This window comes from Salvelinus sp. IW2-2015, linkage group LG1 (assembly GCF_002910315.2).
Source record: "Salvelinus sp. IW2-2015 linkage group LG1, ASM291031v2, whole genome shotgun sequence".
Taxonomy (NCBI): Eukaryota; Metazoa; Chordata; class Actinopteri; order Salmoniformes; family Salmonidae; genus Salvelinus; species Salvelinus sp. IW2-2015.
This window is the reverse complement of record NC_036838.1, coordinates 15,688,814-15,707,982: the sequence shown is the minus strand read 5'-3', so window position 1 is coordinate 15,707,982 and position 19,169 is coordinate 15,688,814. Positions and strand designations below refer to the sequence as shown.

The 19,169-nt window shown below is 44.1% G+C and overlaps 2 long non-coding RNA genes across 3 annotated transcripts in view; one reads left to right on the top strand and one right to left on the bottom strand.

Moving 5' to 3' along the window:
* Positions 1-3,050: 3,050 nt before the first annotated feature.
* Positions 3,051-19,169, bottom strand: part of LOC111960832 (uncharacterized) — a 24,063-nt gene continuing 7,944 nt past the window's right edge. Inside the window, exons 3-6 of one of the 2 annotated variants that reach the window (XR_011475751.1) lie at positions 5,678-5,802; positions 5,355-5,537; positions 4,954-5,097; positions 3,142-3,655 (exon numbers count right to left, since the gene is read on the bottom strand). This is a non-coding gene — a long non-coding RNA (uncharacterized lncRNA). The other variant, XR_011475757.1, reaches the window with a different exon arrangement.
* The window catches only part of LOC139024449 (uncharacterized), a 9,192-nt gene continuing 1,271 nt past the window's right edge, over positions 11,249-19,169 (top strand). Inside the window, exon 1 of the long non-coding RNA XR_011475775.1 lies at positions 11,249-11,490. This is a non-coding gene — a long non-coding RNA (uncharacterized lncRNA). The remainder of the gene's footprint in view (positions 11,491-19,169) is intronic.

Here is a 19,169-nt window from a genome sequence, read left to right as displayed (position 1 = left end):
TCACCAAGCTGCTTGCCTATTGTCCTGTAGCCCATCCCAGCCTTGTGCAGGTCTACAATTTTATCCCTGATGTCCTTACACAGCTCTCTGGTCTTGGCCATTGTGGAGAGGTTGGAGTCTGTTTGATTGAGTGTGTGGACAGGTGTCTTTTATACAGGTAACGAGTTCAAACAGGTGCAGTTAATACAGGTAATGAGTGGAGAACAGGAGGGCTTCTTAAAGAAAAACTAACAGGTCTGTGAGAGCCGGAATTCTTACTGGTTGGTAGGTGATCAAATACTTATGTCATGCAATAAAATGCTAATTAATTACTTAAAAATCATACAATGTGATTTTCGGGATTTTTGTTTTAGATTCCGTCTCTCACAGTTGAAGTGTACCTATGATAAAAATTACAGACCTCTACATGCTTTGTAAGTAGGAAAATCTGCAAAATCAGCAGTGTATCAAATACTTGTTCTCCCCACTGTATATATTTTTTTAATGTAACCTTTATTTAACTAGGCAAGTCAGTTTAAGAACAAATTATTATTTACATTAACAGCTTACTACTAATGAACGTGACCCTGGGCTGGAGTAAAAATCTGCTCACCCTATGGCACTCCAGGACCAGGGGTGGTGAGTGACAACAATGGCTTAAAAAAATGTTGAGCGTTGTTAAAAAAAAATATGACACCTTAGAACTGTTTTCAGACAGACACCTCAAGCTCATCTAGAAAGCAAACATCTGACAGCATAATGGGGAGGCACTTTGAAAAGTAAGTCATTAAAAAAAGGTAAGAAAAGCAATAATCTTCATTTAAAGCAAAGTTTGACTTGACAACGCCAGTTGTGTGGGTAATTTACCTTCTCGTTGGTAGCAGAGCTCTTGGTAGTGCTGCCGTAGCTTGGTGGTGAGCTGGGCGCGTTGGAGCTCAATCTCCGGGTGGGGAGGTAGATGGTTGGCGGGGGCTCGCTCTCTGATCACTGCGTTTGTCTGAATGTACAGGTCCCAGTATATTCTACAACAGCAACAATGACAGACATACTCAGTATTCATATCCCTAAAATAAATTAACTCACAACAAATTTCAATAGAAAGTTAGCAAAAATAGATAAGATCTTGCTTACTACCATGGAAAGATAAATACCTGTCTATTTGTAGAAAAATCACCCTGATTAATTATTTAGTCATATGCCAGTTTACACATTTTATGGCCCTGCCTATGCCAAATAATTAGTTTATAAAATGATATGAGCAGAAATACATTTTCCTTTATTAGGAACGGCAAGCCAGACAAAATTAAACGTGCTTATTTATATAATGAATGAGTTCGGGGGGGGCAAAAATTATTAAATATTCAAGAATTAAACCTCTTACTAAAAGCATCAGTCATACAAAAGTTATACTTAAACCAAAACTAGTTCTCCAGTAGATTAGTAAGAAAAGCTCACCCATTGTTCAAAAAATTGCCTTTATAAGGGAAATAAAGGAAATCCAGATTACAACCTCTCACTTTCAGTCAATTGATAATGGAACCATTTTCAAAATATCACCCTTTCTAAAAACAAGCCATACAAAGCTGGTTGCAATTCCAGTTTCATCCCAAGAAAAGACAGAACAAGTAACAAATATTAAGGTTAAACTCAAACATACAAATTGATTAAAACATTTTTTTTATTCAATTATATTATGAATAGGAAAGGCGGAGTTGTCACGTGTAGTTAACAAAAATATATGGAAATGTTTGCTCTATCCGAAATTACAACTGACTGCAGCCTTACCTAACATATACATACAGTTGAAGTCAGAAATGTACATACACCAAATACATTTAAACTCAGTGTTTCACAATTCCTGACATTTAATCCTCGTAAAAATTCCCTGTCTTAGGTCAGTTAGGATCACCACTTAATTTTAAGAATGTGAAATGTAAGAATAATAGCAGAGAGAATTATTTATTTCAGCATTTATTTATTTCATCACATTCCCAGTGGGTCAGAACCTTACATACACTCAATTAGTATTTGGTAGCATTGCCTTTAAATTGTTTAACTTTGGTCAAACATTTCAGGTAGCCTTCCACAAGCTTCCCACAATAAGTAGGGTGAATTTTGGCCCATTCCTCCTGACAGAGCTGCTGTAACTGAGTCAGGTTTGTAGGCCTCCTTGCTCGCACACTGTTTTTCAGTTCTGCCCACAAATGTTCTATGGGATTGAGATCAGGGCTTTGTGATGGCCACTCCAATACCTTGACTTTGTTGGCCTTAAGCCATTTTGACACAACTTTGGAAGTATGCTTGGGGTCATTGTCCATTTGGAAGACCCATTTGCGACCAAGCTTTAACTTCCTGACTGATGTCTTGAAATGTTGCTCAATATATCCACATACATTTCTTTTCTCATGATGCTATCTATTTTGTGAAGTGCACCAGTCCCTCCTGTGCAGTTGCAAACCATAGTCTGACTTTTTTATGGCGGTTTTGGAGCAGTGGCTTCTTCCTTGCTGAGCGGCCTTTCAGGTTATGTTGATATAGGACTCGCTTTACTGTGGATAGATATACTTTTGTACCTGTTTCCTCCAGCATCTTCACAAAGTCCTTTGCTGTTGTTCTTAGATACACACAATCTAAAGTAAAGGAATTAGAATATGTTAAATATTTGAACAAGCAATGTCAGAGCGGCATAGACTAAGATACAGTAGAATAGGATAGAATACAGTATATACATATGAGATGAGTAATGCAAAATATGTAAACATTATTAAAGTGACTAGTGTTCCATTATTAAAGTGGCCAGTGATTTCAAGTCTATGTATATAGGGCAGCAGCCTCTGATGTGCTATTTAACAGTCTGGCCTTGCAATAGAGACTGCAAACAGCTCTCGATCCCAGCTTTGATGCACATGTACTGACCTCACCTTCTGGATGATAGCGGGGTGAACAGACAGTGGCTTGGGTGGTTGTTGTCCTTGATGATCTTTTTGGCCTTCCTGTGACATCGGGTGCTGTAGGTGTCCTGGGGGGCAGGTAGTTTGTCCCCGATGATACGTTGGGCAGACCGCACAGGGTGATTCTGGAGAGTCCTGTGGTTGTGGGCGGTGCAGTTGCCGTACCAGGCGGTGATACAGCCAGACAGGATGCTCTCACCTGCATCTGTAAAAGTTTGTGAGGGTTTTAGGTGACAAGCCAAATTACTTCAGCCTCCTGAGGTTGAAGAGTCGCTGATGCGCTTTCTTCACCACACTACCTGTGTGGGTGGACCATTTCAGTTTGTCAGTGATGTGTACCTTCAGGGGGGGGGGGGGTCCACAATCATCTCCTTTGTATGTTGACGTTGAGTGAGAGGTTATATTCCTGGCAACACACTCCCAGGGCCCTCACCTCCTCCCTGTAGGCGGTCTCGTCATTGTTGGTAATCAGGCCGGAGTACATGAGGGGGCTGAGCACGCATCCTTAAGGGGCCCCAGTGTTGAGGATCAGCAAAGTGGATGTGTTTCTGTTCCTAACTCACCACCTGGGGGCGGCCAGTCAGGAATTCCAGAACCCAGTTTCACAGGGCGGGGTTCAGACCCAGGGACTCAAGCTTAATGATGAGCTTGGAGGGTACTATGGTGTTGAATGCTGAGCTTTTTTTTGCAAAAACGATGCATGGCCATCATATTTCTGTTCAGGCCTATCATAGAAAGAATGTAGCCAGTTACATTTCTTAATGAAGATATATGAAAGCTATGCAAGATGAAAATCTGGATACCGTCCAACCCTAACTGAAAGTATAGGAAGCGGGGGGTTTTTTCTCACCGTGACCGGTAATCAGAGTTAACCCAACTTTTTATTTTCCCACTACATCACTGGCTACAGGTAGGCTTATTTGAAGTTCATGGTAATAGGCCTACACATTGCAGCCTAGTCTAGTAAAAATTGACCATCCCGTTTTCCCCGGGACAGTTTCATCCCCATTTCTGGCTACCAAAAAGGTAACTTTTTCAGGAAGATGTATCAATTAATGTAGGCCTAATCAATAGCAACCGGTGAATGTCATTAGGCACACTTTTTGGTGTTTTGTAACAGATGTCTATTTCCATTCATCAAATGGCACGAGTATACATGCATTGCACTGTTTGGATTATTTTGGAGTGGAAGAACATGCACAGGTAGCCTACGCTTTGAAGCTGTTTGTCTGACAATCAGATGAAAGCATCATGACTGGTGGTGTTCATGACACATTAAAAGGCAATACATTTTTACCATTTTTACCAGTCTTTATTATTATGTCCATAAAAAATGTGTTATGTCACGGTGTAATTCGCACTGACTGTAGTGTACTATAGGCTACACAAATATTTATAGAAACACAAGCAGATCAGCATATTATGCTACAGCAGTTGTGACAAAACTACTTCCTCAGGTAGTGTTCTACATAACAAAGGGCAAGTTTTTCTTCCTAGCCCTGTAATAAAAATCATGGTCAATGTAGAATCACCATCGAAATAGCTTTTAACCCAGGACTACTAAACTTTGAGAGGCAGATTAGCTTTTTTCGTCATGAATCTTGTTCTGGAGGGAGCTCTGCAGAGTGGTCACTAGCTGGCACAGCCACAAAGTCATACGATCTGACTTTAAACCTAACAACACTGCTAACCCTAATGCCTAAACTTAAATTAAAACAAAACTGTTGGTTTTCATGAATTTTTACATTATAGCCAATTTTGACATTGCAGTTGGCCCATCAAGCGGGGAAAAACTTTTTTTTGTGCTCAGTTCTGCCTTAAGGACAACACTCATCCCAATAATCGGCAACCTGCGTCCGAGAAACCGTAGCAAAAACTGGCAAATGAGCTGTTGGGATGAAGATCTGAGTCCATACACCATGGTAGTAGTCATTTTAATTTGCATTTTAATCAGTTGAAATGGACATGGGGCGATGGGATGTCTACATTTCGATTCCAGTGACTGATGTGTGGCTGTACTCACATGGTGGGACGGTATAGAGCCGATGCCGGCTGACCTGGCTTGTCCTCTGTGCCTGTGGTAGAGTTCCACGGCTTTGCCCTGGGGGTAATGGGTGAGACGGGCACTGTGGGGGTCGTTGGGGTTACAGGTATACCAAATCTCAACCTGTCAATGACACAGTCACATATTGGATTAGGGTGACAGAGGAAATATTCCAATTTAAAAACAGTTTAAAACAATCTAAAGAGACAAGGGGCACACCATATTCTGTTTAAACATTAATTCCCTGCTGTCAAATGTAAGAGACATTAGTAGATAAGCTCACCCCAAAAAAAATCACTAGTATAGAAGCATGAAAATTGTTACACTTGTATAATTTTGCGGCATTGACTGTAAGAAACGTGTCCTGCTCAATGACTCACCTTGGGCCTCTTGAAGCTGTTAAGACCACCCTGGGCGGCCTCCTCCGACAGGCGTCTCTTGCGCTGCCCGTTGCCCACGCCGGCGTCACCTGCCCCCTCCACCGAGGCAGCATTCAAACCCAGCGGGTCGGACTACAAAGACGGGATCAAACAGGGCAGCTGGTTGGCGCCGCTAGAAAACCGCTGGAGAAGAGTGATGTTGATAAGGTTCAGACTAAGTTCCATCAAGAGACAGTTACTGGAAAAAAGAGCATGCGAGGTACTAAGAACGTTTATTTTTCCCTCTGTCCCACATCAAGAAGCTATAACCATTTTGCACTCACAATGACATCATGCTGCCCCAGGACTGGCATCTCCCACATCCACTGATTGGTGAAGCGGTTGAACCAGTAGGGCCGAGTCGCCCTATCGCTCCGGCATTTCGACCAGCCGGCCTAGACGAGCTCGTCTGCACGGGAAAGGTGTCAGAAAGGTCAAATCTATCTCCAGTCTGGTTCTTCTCACTTGTAAGTAGCAAGTCAAACATAGACAAAGCCAGTATCCTTTCCTTCCTAAGCACTGATCTTAAGCCTCATGTATACCCTACGTATATGCCTTCAGAAAGTATTCACGCCCCTTGACATTTTCCACATTATGTTGTGTTACAGCCTGTATTCGAAATGGATTACATTTGGATTTTTTTTGTCACTGGCCTACACACAATACCCCAAAATGTCAGTGGATTTATGTTGGGGCGAAATCTTGCACATAGCCTTCACCTTGCGCTACCACTTTAAGAACGCATCAGCAGTCAGAAAGGAGGAAATAAAGATTGCTCTTCCGGCTCTCTGGGAGGGAGCTCTCGATTTGGCGCGGCAGTTTGATCAGGGTGTGCAATGCTGCAGAAGTCTTGCTTATTGTCAGCATGACGAGTTTGTAAAGTGTTTAACTTGATCGTCGATGTTAACGCTCTAGATCGTGGTTATCTTTTGGGACCGCACCAGTTATTGATCGCATGGATTAGTAGCAACATTGTTGCATAGTGTTAGGATTTATGTTTATGCACTATAGGCTGTTAGCATATTGGTTGAAGAGGAATATTGTTTTGTTACACACATACACAAACTATACAGAGGGGGGTGTGTGTGTAGGTGTAAGGACTGACCAACACAGGCCATAAAAGCTGTGGACAGTCTGGAGAGGGGAGGGGTGCATCTCTCTAGACCAACCAAGAGGTTAGAATACTGGACAATACCATATTAGGAACTGTTTTAGTGTAGAATCGACAGACCCAAGACGGATCTGATCTAATCTACCCAGCAACCAGATGTGGACAAAGGAACGCGCCAAGGGGCTTGGACAAAGGGCCAGCAAAGGGGGGCAAAGTCTAAACCAAGCCCAGCCTCTACTGTGATAGGCCAACAGACGCGTTGAAACTACGTCATCACGGTATAAGAACAGCTGTTTACGTACTTCTTGCCAGTTCCCTGTTAACCCTGCGCGGTGATACAGCGAACCCGTATATACGAAAATTGCATTTGCCATTCATTGTTTGCGGTAATTAAACATAATTTTAAAAAGTTAGCAGACCTTGCTTTTTATTAATCCTGACACCGGATGTGTTACACGCAGAGTTCACATGGTGACCCCGACGTCATCCGAGTTTAAGGACCTCGCTGGACATAGAACGAGCCAGCTAAGATACCTTTACTGTCGTCGGACGGCGTTACTCACAAAGACCGGTCAAAAAATAAAATAAAAAGGGTTAGCAGATGCATATTGTATTAATATACTAAAGTTCTGCACATTGGCATTATCCAAATTTATTTTGAGACGCTTGTTCGATGTAAGTTACCAAATTCCTTATAAACAATATACCAATAGTCTAAAATGCCGTGGACCAGGTAATGGCAAATGCAATTTTATTTGATCAAAATCATTCAAAGATGCAATGTGTAAATGAAAATGTACTGAATGTATGACGTAAGTCGGGGCTTACAAGTATAATTGAGGGTAATATCATACAATAACGAAAGTAATGTACTAGGCTGAGCCAAGTGTGTATGACGTAGGTCGGGGCCTACATATGAGGTGAGAATGCAAATAAACGGCAATATAACAGTAATAATAGAGGCCAGGGGCCAGTTATGTTGGAAATAAGACACGTTTATAGAATAAATGTAGTACATTGAGTAAAGTCGGCGTACTTATACCAAGTTTGAATGACCTGCGGGTTTTAAAGTGTTCGGGGACACAAAGTTTGTATGGAATAATTTTACCGCGCGAGTGAAAGTATATTAGATATTGCAGTCGGGGCTGGTATCTTAGGGGACCCACAGTGCATAGTTGAATGTGTTGAGATTCATTTTGTTTATGTAAAAAAATATATATATATATTATACAAGAAAAAAAGTAGATTTTACTTTTTTAAATTAATTTACACACATACGCGAGTATACGCACGGGATATATAATGTCTCCAGAAATAGAAAGTTGAAATCTGTTCTAGAGAGGGATAATGGTAAGGAGAGGAGTGATAGAGAGTGGAAGGAGGGGCTCCAAATCGACGGGGGAACCCGGTGGAATGTTTGGGTGAATCTAATGCCCAGGGTAGAGAGGAATGTACGAGTTTGAGAGAATGGATGTAGAAAGATTACAATTAATGATAAAGTTGATACAGCAGAAGGTAGAGCGTCTAGACACGGCTAGAGTGTGGTTGTCTGAAGCCAGAAAAAGCGAGGGAGAGTTACGAAGGGGTTAACTTGCAGATGCTATGGAGAAGGCAGATAGGGTTGGCTATGACGGAGAAGCATTTTTTGACTGCGGCGCGGGAGACTCGGGTTAGTATCGCGGCCTTGGTACCGAGAGACTAAAATACATTCTTGCGATATAAATTTAGCGAGGTACATGGGGTTTTACAAAAAAAGTTGGGCGTGGAGAAAGTTGAAAAGTTGATTTTACTTTTATGATATTTTTGGTGCAAAACGTATTTGGAGTAAGGGGTATGTTTTTGCCTAGAGGCAGGAATAAGAGTTAGTTTTGGTGTTGGATACTACATTTCAGGGTAAGTTGCTAGAGGCAAGTGATTTGTTGTGGAATAACGTAAAACTGCGACAGTATTTGGGATACACAATAACGTTATGCAAATAGGTTTGACCGTTCAGGTACACTATTTACTGTACTTCGGGCAGTATAATTTTGATTAAGAGATGTTGATTGATGTTGTAAATTCTATTCAAGATCCAACATTAGTGATACAATGGTGATAAATTGGTTTTGGTTTATCGAAGCAATGATGTTGTGACTGAGAAGGGACAGAGAAAATGGTTTGTGTCATTTAGAGAGAAAATGCGTGCATTATAGCTTTGAGCCACTTTTCAGAAGTTGTTAAAAGTTCCAATTTAGAATTTTAAAAGTAGCTGAATATCGTCAGGGTAGTCTAAAAAKATGCTAAAAACTAGCAACAAAAATGCTAGGTGGCCATCATGGATTGTTGGCGTTCACTGGATTGTATTTTACTATAAAATAGGAAGGTCAGAATAGTTTAATCGTAAAAGTTTATGATAGTTAATGTTAAAGGGACAGTTATAACTACTAGGTTGTGTTTGTAGTAAACGTTTGGGTTAGAGGGGGATTTCTAAATTTCCCAGCGAAAAATATCTTAAAGGGATAAACACACACAAAGTGGGGATATGATTTCCAAAGTGACTTTTTAGGGTTGTCTGATCAACCTCCTTGAAAAGCCACTTAAAATGGAGAATATAAGGGCCTTGGCGTCTGAGATTAAGGTAATTTGATAGAACAAAATGATGATATTAATTTGATAGTAGTGAAGGTGAAAAGTCACTAGAGGGCGCCATTGGACAGTTTAAGCATATGGGCCTGAAAACACAAGGAAGACTTGGTTGGTTTCAGGAACTAAGGAGCGGCACTGATAACTCTTAAAGTAGATAAGACACTTGACAKAGAATTGTTAGATTTGTGCCAGTATTGATACAAGGGCGGAGCCATGTATCAAAAGGGGGATGGAATAGGACACGTTGTGGTGTGGCCTATTAGTTAAACATTTCTGGAGATGGTTGACTAGGATAATAATGGATGACATTGTAGCTAATCAGATAGAACAGATAGAATGACAGAGGTTCTAGCAGAACACATTAAAAAACTGTTAATTAACCAAACCCGTATGTCCAAGATTTTATGCTCTACAGGAGAACTACAGGAGGAGATTACCCACATGAATGGGCCAGGGGACTGGGTCTGGGTCCAATCACTAAAGAAAAAGGACTGGAAGCAGCCATGGTGGGAGGAGTCATACTAAGCACTCCTGGAGACTGCATTCGCAGTGAGAAKAACTGAAAGAACTACCTGGGTTCATATCACACAATGCAGGAGGGTAGGACACACTGACACTGCCGAACAATCACAGGGGTAGGAGCAGAACCAGAACCAACAGGGTACTGGGGGCCAACTCTCTACTGAAGATTCCCTGACCCTGCCCTCTCATCACTGTGTACGTTCATAGAAGTGAAAGTGTTGCTTGGCCTCTGGCTGATGATGTGTTCTCTGGGAGAGGGTGGGGCTTTAGAGGGGTATTGGTTGTTCTGTGCTGTCTGATTTGTGGGAGCCATATTCCTGATACACCATGAGCCCCCGAGAAGGCTAAAGAGGGAAACCTGACCCATAGGACCGGTTTCGGCGATGCGGATGTTGTATTAACCAGCATGAAGGCACTTAATCTGGATAAGCAGGGAAATTGAAATATTTGTGGGGACCATGAGATTGAGCCAAAATGTTTGGTTTAACACCTGTGTATAGGAGTGTGCCAGTGGTATGTGTATATGGGCATGGTGTGCTTATGTGGAATGGAGGAGGGGGTACCCGTACAGCATAGGGAACCCGACAAAAGTAGACAGGTTTCCCATTATCTGGGGAAGGAGTGAGGGGCAGACTGATGTTTGTAAAAGGTGATGAAATCCTACTAACCACCAAGTCTATTAAGCTCTCCGATGCAGGTACCTATACCCTGGATTGGAAAGAACGGGCGGATACGATGGGGTGGTACCGTCACACGTACTCCCAAAACCCACCAGTTCCAACAGCCAAGGCCAGGTTCAGCCGAACTCCTCCACCACTTCAGACCGTGTGCCACATCATCACCTAAGCTCTCCAATCCGTACAGGTAATAAATGTAAGGATTAGACGTGACCAATTGGGGACTGAAACTGGATATGAGGTAGGGTGACGTGGTTAGCCTATATGAGAACACGCCAGAACATCATATAGAAAGACTGTGTGATCTTGGACCTGCTAGACCTGTTTTCATGCCTACGCTGAGCGCCTAATGTTCTGCCTACCATGTGAGTTGGGGATTTGCCTAATGAGGTTTTCAACAGCTAAATCCGACCCTGTGTAAAGCTCTGAGTCTTGTGTCCAGAGTCCCCCGAAGGCACCGTGGGAGTTGAGGCATTGGGGATTACGCTGTATCAGGTACGGTAGGGGTATAGACTATGGGAGGCTCCTACTGCATCACTAATGTCACTATTAATGCCACCTGGCCCGTTGAAGGGCTGAACCAAACTAGAGGTTTGCTGATGTATGGTGGATGTGTGGACCTGCAGGCGGTTGACCATATTGAAAGAAGACTGGCAGGGCACATGTGTTTGATAACACCATTGACTATTATTGAGGTTACAGTAACCAACTCCTGGGAGCTACCACATGACACAGAGCTCGGGACCAACACAGGAGACGGCAGAAAACGTGACGCTCCTTGGTCCGAGAGGTACAGTAACATCCACCAACCTGTTGGGTTCCCTGTAGGGTCCCCCCGAATACTAGGCGTTAACGAAATATGGTCTGTGGCATTTGTTGCCAGCTATTGTTGATGCTAACAACACTGCCTGGATCAATTATATTTACTATATCAACAATGAGTTTACCACACTGCACTTAAGGGGATGGCTGAACAATTGGATGCCACCTCTGAACCACTAGACAAAATAGGCTAGCACTAGATATGATTCTGGCAACCAGAGAGGTGTTTTGTAAGATGTTTGAAGAACAGTGTTGTACGTTTTATTCCAATAATACCAGTCCGGATGGGAGCAATTCAAAAGCTCTGACGGGTTGGAAAAGTTATCTGTGGAGATAAAGGGTTTTGCAGGTGTGGAGGAGGATGGACTGTTACCTGGCTGGATGGTTGGTTTGGTAAGTACACTGCATTGATGGATACTGGATTTCTGACCCTAGTAGTTGTATTTCTTATGTTAATGTGTTGTGCTGCTTGCATATCCTTGTCTAAAGAAATCTGTTACAGATGTAGCGAAGGCTGCTGGTATGACTCGTTTGTTTGATACTCCGGATGGAGATGCTGATACTGGTCAAACTACAGGAGAAAGATGTGTCTGACTGAGGATGATCCTTGGTTTGCTGTGGGTGAAGTGGTCGTATAAGAAAAAAATTAATAATAATAAAAAAACAATATACTGTTTATCCAGGTCATTACATTAGTCTCCCTGTTGTGAAGGTTTGAGTTCCGCGGTGGCAAGGAGCCACCTGGTACAAGATGTATAGAGGGAGAGACCAGAGGGTTTCATTTTTTAAATATATATTCTGTCTGTAATCATGTTGTTATGATGACACCTGGGGGGTGTCAAAGGGGGAATCTAAAACCCCGCTGATTTTTTTATATGCTGTCTGCTTATCATCTTTTTGTTATTTTGATGACCCTTGGGGGGTGTCAGAAGGGGGAATCTAAAACCCCCACTGATGTTTTTTATTTCTGTCTTACTCTGTTGTTATGTCGCCCCTTCGGAGTGTAGAAAGGGGGGTCTAAACACCCCCTGCATGTTTTATTTATGATTCGGTAGAATCATGTTGTTATGATGACACCCTTGGGGGTGTCAAAACGGGGGATCTAAAACCCCGCTGATTTTTTTATATACTACTGTTTGCATAAAATGGTAACATTTGAAGGAAAAAAAAGAAAAAACTATCCTCCTGGTTGAAGGTTTCAAGTTCCTGGGTTTCAACGGAGACCCAGTATATGGATTATAAGTTGGTTACACCCATGAGGGTGTAAAAAGGGGGAAATTGTTAGGGTTATGTTTATGCACTATAGCCGTTAGCATATGGTTGAAGAGAATTTGTTTTGTTACACACATAAAACTATACAGAGGGGTGTGTGTGTAGGTGTAAGGACTGACCACAACAGCCATAAAAGCTGTGACAGTCTGGGAGGAGGGGTGCATCTCTCCTAGACCACCAAGAGGTTAGAATACTGGACAATACCTATTAGGAACTGTTTAGTGTAGAATCGAGAGACAGCTCGATCTAATCTACCCAGCAACCAGATGTGGACAAAGGAACGCGCCAGGGGCTTGGACAAAGGGCCAGCAAAGGGGGGCAAAGTCTAACCCCCCCGCTCTACTGTGATAGGCCAACCGAGCGTTGAAACTACGTCATCACGGTATAAGAACAGCTGTTTACGTACTTCTTGCCAGTTCCCTGTTAACCCTGCGCGCGGTGATACGCGAACCCGTATATACGAAAATTGCATTTGCCTTCATTGTTTGCAGGTAATTAAACATTATTAAAGAGTTAGCAGACCTGCTTTTTTTTATCCTGACACCGGATGTGTTACAGAGCGCGGTTCACACCTTCTTTGCGCAAACAAACATTTTTTTTTTTAATAGACAGATGCTATGGACTACTATAGGCTGCGTCGCTTCAGAATGGGCATGAGAGGATCATACCATCTCATAGTGCATCGGAGGTACCTCTTTTGCAGGGCATTTGAAAGCTTGTTTCACCATAGGTTCACGGCTTAGCATTTGTTTAGACGCTTTTACTCATCTGGTTCCTTTTAGGTGTTTTTTCTACATTTCCGAGCAAGTGTTACCCTTTTCTTTAACAAGGGTATGGGCGATACCCTCACTCCTCGGCCCTGGTTTTAACCAGTCGCAAACTTCACGGAGGTATTTCAGGTACAGTCGACGTATTAGGAGATTTGGGCTATCTATTACCGTTCTATGGATAGCACATTATGTTCTGGTCAAGGTTAGGCCTCTCAAGCCACTTATTTGTTTCGATAGGAAGAATTTGCTCCTGTTCTATGTGTAAATTGCGTGATTGGGTTGCGTCAGAGCACTATGCGAGTGCCTACCGGAAGTGTACAATGTTGCAAATCACTATGCAGCAACTGGCCTATATGAGGAACCGAGTTCTTACAAAAAATGTGCTCCTGTTTTCAACATGCACGAACACCAGAGGAAATACACTTTTTTTATATATCATTTCATTATCTGTGAACTGTTAAAAGGGGTCAGATCATTTTGAGCTTTGGAGCCGGCCCCGTTTGTTGGGCGCGTGTAAATAAGCTTCATTGTCAATGACCGGCCTTAACAGAATGATTTTATTTCGCTATTGAATTTGATGTTACATCGTTTCGCATTTCTTTATTTCGTGGCCGCATGTGACCTCTTTCCTTCTGCCTGTTGGCTGCTTGCAGTCGCGATGCGGGTTTTTTCCTAGCCTGCCGGGTCTGAAATCAAATGGAGAGGTGCGTGTAGAGACTGAGAGCGACAGGAAGAGGGCAAGAGAGGAAGGAGGAAGAGGAGGGCGATGAGAGAGACGAGAGAGATGGAGAGATGAGACGAGAGAGAGGGAGAGGGAGGAGAGAGAGCGGAGCGAGAGAGAGCGGAGAGGCGAGAGAGGAGAGACGCCGAGAACGAGGAGGAGTTAGGATGTCGGTCTATTTAACTGTATGTATTCCAAGTAACGGCGATAATAATTTATCTTAATAAATGACAGCTGATAGACATGATATGAGTGGTATGATCAATGCTTCCTTCAGACACGTTGCACTCCTGGCGCATCCTGGGAAGCAACGAGTCGCAGGCTGGTTGGAGTTGATTTGTGCCATTCGAATGATCAATTGTATGGTGCGGAGTCCATTGTGTCGCTTGGTCCTGAGTAGAGTCCGATGTGTTTGTGGCTTGGGAATGTGTGCTCTCCCCTTGCCACCTGTCACGGAGTGTGCAGAAGTCTCAGGGCACATTTTGGCATTTATGATCAAGGAGGCAGTTGGGTGTCTGGTATATAGTCCAGTGTGCGTTCGAGTGGTTTGTGCCCTCACTACCGAGTTCCTGTTTCAGACTTTGCTCATTACGACAGGCTCTTTTGTGTCGATGTCCCTGGATCCCGTTAAGTAAAGAGGGCCTTCGTGTGTTGGGATCGGCCATGTCCCTCGGTTAAGCACTACGTGTCCTGTCCTGCAGCGTGGGGTGTTTGTTATGGTGCTAAAACACTGCTGTGCTCTTCGAGATCTGGTAAAGCGTCGTGGACGGATGAATTTAGCGCATCCAAGAAGCTGATTAAGCATGGTCTTCGATTTCTGTGAGGTCAGTCAGCAGGCTCCTCCTCTCCCTCGTAGCCAACCAGATCCTCTTCTTACTGGGAGCGGCCCAATGGGTGCACCGGAACAGGCACATATATACAATTCCTTGCCCAATCCTTTGCGCTGGTTGAATGCCGCTAGCGAACTGCTCGGAAACGTGGGTTAGTCTTGGGGAATCCCTGTGAGATCAGTTAGCGCTAGCTTGTGAAGATTCAACTCACCCCTGCAGTCTTTTGTGATTTTCATACTTGACAAGTGTCCTACAACCACAGCCTCTGGCATGGAAGCCAGATTGTCTTTCTTGGCGGCAATGGTGCTTTGCCCAACTTGTTTTGCAAGGGCTCATATTCTCCCGCGAGTGGTATTGCACAGCGTTTCCAGCCTCCACCCCGGCTCTCCCATCTCATGGTGCTGAGGGGGAGTCTATTCTTTTCACGGGCTCTCGTCAGCCGTCACCGCGTGTGGTTGCTCGATAAAATGTCAGATCTCTTGGTGGGTTAACAACCAGTGCCTACAGCCCTAATGCATCAGAGAAACCGAGTCAGTGAGTGCGTGCTCCATGGCACAACAATGGCCCTCTGGTATTGATTTATGGCCTTCTCTTTTGAACTCCGCTGTGCCTCCGCTGCATTGCCGTTGTCCATTACCCGCCCTGATGTTCATGATGCGTGCCATGTTTCTGTGTTTTAGATGCGAACTCTGTCCGATGCACCCCGTTTGCGTCAAGTAGTTCACTCAACCTTCCAAGGAAGTGCTCTCTCCGTGCAGCTGACTTTCATCCTCGGTTGAAACAAGTTTGCACACTGTAGTAATCTGATCTGTTTTGCTCTGATGTTGGTGTGCAGACCAAGATGATATAGACATATCTGTCTGCTTTTTCGCTCCTAGCATGTCTGCTGGAACTCTCGCATTAGCTCAATGATTTCGTTGTTCTGGTTTTCCATGTGTCACGTGGGGCTTTTGTCTGTTACTGTCCTTCAGGTTCTTTGCTTCTCCAATCAAATACCAGCATTTCCAAACAACTTCGTTTCCTTATTTGGTTGTTCAAGCAGGTCGGTGTTGTCCCAGGTAGCGCATATTCTGGTGGATTATCGTATCGGGTAGAGCCTCTTGTAGCAGCTGCTGCCGTTGGTGTCTCTCTGTCATAGCCCGTTGGCTTGGGTCGATAGTTTGCTGTACCGCAGCCTGATCTCCGCCCTCTCCTTGGAACTTCTAGTGGTCATGCGACCTTCTCATGCCGAGCTGAGTCGGTGGCTATCAGATTCTTCCGTCTTGGTTCATCCTGCAGCGGGCGATTTCACTGTGTGAAAGTTTTGCAGCAAAGTGGGGGGCGTTTTTGTTGTAGAAGGCCATGGTCTCTCCACTCGCTCCCCGTTCCCTCCTCCTATTGTGTGGGCCAGCCGACTTTTCGTTGCCTTTCATTCTTGGGAATCCCCTCTTTCTGATGTGGCCAGCCAGTGCACTATATCCGTAAGAGCCATTCATTCGTTTGGGCCAATCACAGGGGCTCTTTTATGTTCTTTGGTGGGGTCGATTTAGCGGCACAGCACGCTGTTCGGGAGGGGTGCGCCGCGTCTGAGTCAGGGTCCGATAGTAGGTCTCCCAGCATTGTTGGGGGTGTGGCACCGTTTTGGTTCACCCGTGAGTTCGATCATTCGGTGGCAGTGGATGGTCTCCGGTTCACCTTCACTGCTAGACAGCGAACGGGCTCGTCCCTCTCGGCGATATGAACGCCTGTTCCCGGGCTTGTGGTTCTCCTATACGGCTGTGGCCATTGGCGCCGTGATCAATTTCGCAGCGATTGCTTTGTTTAGAGATTGTGCCCTTCTTTTTGTCCATTCAATTTTTTTTATTGGCGTCATTCATTTTGTTGTTCTCTTGACATGGTGCACATTTGTTTCAACTTCTCTGTAGCTTCTTTAGCTGATATATCACTGTATGACTAGTAACGTACCGGATAGTTACGGGCTACTGCCTTATCCAACTTGTCACACAAGACAAATCATCATATAGATTGGGCAACCTTTTTATTTATGTTCCCGTCGGGGTAATCCCCATATAACACACATCACCATAGACTACCAAAGTAGTATGGTGGACTTCGGGAGAGAAAGGCGGGGGAGCGGAACTGCCATGGCTATGAGCTGTGCGCTGGGTCGGCGGGCGGTTTAGCAAGCGTCAGGGGACCGGACGGTGCACCTTGGCAAAAAAGAGCTGACATAATCTTGCCTGCCATGGGAGGCCGCCCTGTTTGCATCTGCAGAGCTATGGTAAGCTAATTAAACAGTTAACTCCCTCTGTCCTCACTGTATGTGCATTTCTCCAGTTATCATTTGGATTGAACGTGGGGCAGCCTGGCCAGCCCAAGTATGAATGTAACCAAATTTTCACATTTCTCCATGACCCAAGTGGCACTTATACTTACGTTACATTGTTACCTGACCGATGGAACGATGGGCAGTATGCTGTACGCCAGCTGCTTTATTTAGCCTTATGATCGACTGAAAATCATCTCGTTTTCCATCCCAGTACAGACTGTCGATCTCTGTTTGGGGTAGGCTAGGCTGCTGAACAGTTTAATTTAGTTTTTTATTGTTGTCCGGTGATTATTGTTATCTCTTACTAAATAATACATAGGAAGTGGAAGCCCACTTGGCGGGCTTAGAAAAAAGTGCTGGGTATCCTCGTTTCTTGATGGCATTCAGGGCTCCTCATGAAGGCTGGTGAGGATGCCAGAGGCGTGTTCAAGTTCAGCAAGGGTGGCTACTTTGGGAATGCCAACTTTTTGATTCTTTTAAACTTGTTTTGTGTTTACTACTTCTCTCCATTATTACTCACCGATCTGGTTTTCAGACCTCCAGTTTGTGGAATTGTGTACATAAGGGTTAAATTGTGCCACCACCTGTATGAGACTCAAACTTTGCATTGAAAAGCCTTATTTCATGTGTTTGTGGCTATGTTAGCAAGGCAACTTCGTATCGTTTATATTTTATCAACCTGTGATACATGTTGTACTGAAGTGTCAAATCTACATCTACTTCGTCATGGTCCATGACGTTTCAAAACAAAACAAATTCCGTATCTTAGCTTAGTACGTTCCCTAGGCTCTGTGATCTGTGTTGGAAGATAAGTCTGATCGTTTACCCGTGTACTGCCTATGCCTGCATAATTACAAGTAAGTGCACTACGATGCAGTTTGGGGCATCGCTTTTTGAAACTCTAATTTCAAAAAATCATGGAGGGCTTAAATGGAGTTTGTCCCCCCATTGCGCATAAAAAGCCTTCACTCTTCTGGGAAGGCGTGCACTGTTGTCTTGAACATCTGTGGGATTGCTTTTCATTACACACGAGGATGAGGTCAGATGATGTTGCTTGTTAGGCTGGTCGCAGTCAGCGCTTCCATTCATGCCAAAGGTGTTCGATGGGTTGGTTTCAAGGCTCTTTCAGTGTGCTTGTTCCAGCACCTTAATTCGCAAACCGTTATCTGTATGGCACCTTGCTTGTGCCTGTCATAACGAACCGAATAGGTTCCTTCCCCCGACTGTTGTCCACGTTGGACGCACAGCGATTGTCTCGCATGTTATTGTTGCTGATGCGTTACGACTTCCTTCCTGGAACTCAGGGGCTAGTCCCAACAACCTCATACAGCCCAGACATTTCTCTCCACCAACATTAAGTTGGCACATGCAGTTAGAGGCTCGTTCTCTCGGCAGTGTGAGAACCAGATTTTCTGCAGATGAGTGTTTGTCTCGCTCGAAAGCCATTTCCTTGCGCTTGGTCCCAATTATCGCCGGCTTTACCACCACCGCCCAGACAAGTGGAATTGCTACATATTTGCATTGTGGCTTTTGTGTGCAGTGTATTGAAAACTTCTGAAGCAGCCTGACAGTTTCTGGTCGCTAACTAATCTTCCGAGGCGTTTAATCTGGACGTCTAGTGTGCACGCGGACGTTGCTACACGCGACAGCCTGTTGTGTTTGATTGTGGGCTATCACATTAAAAATTAATTGCGGGGATGTTTAGCAGGTGGATTGCTAGACTGATTTGGGAACGTGTGATCTCATGCTGTGCCACATTGAAGTGAGAGCTCAGCCTTCACTTGCCAATGTTTTCGATATGGGATTGCCGGCTGTGTGCTCGATTTATCCTTCGAACGGGTGGCCGAATGCCAATCCAGTCATTTAGGGTGTCACTCCATCTGAACTGGGAAGGTCTGACATTTTCACCATTGCTAATGTGAGCATCTTGGATTTGACACATTCGCAATGGTAAAACAGCCTATTTGATGAACACATTCTTTACTGCACTGTTGGAAACCCCAACATCAGGTTGGAATCAGAGCACAGGTCCGCTCGTCTGCAGACACTAGATATTGTAAGTCAATTGTTTTATTGCTTCTCTGAAGTGACGTGAAGCTAGATCAGCGAATTCTCTCC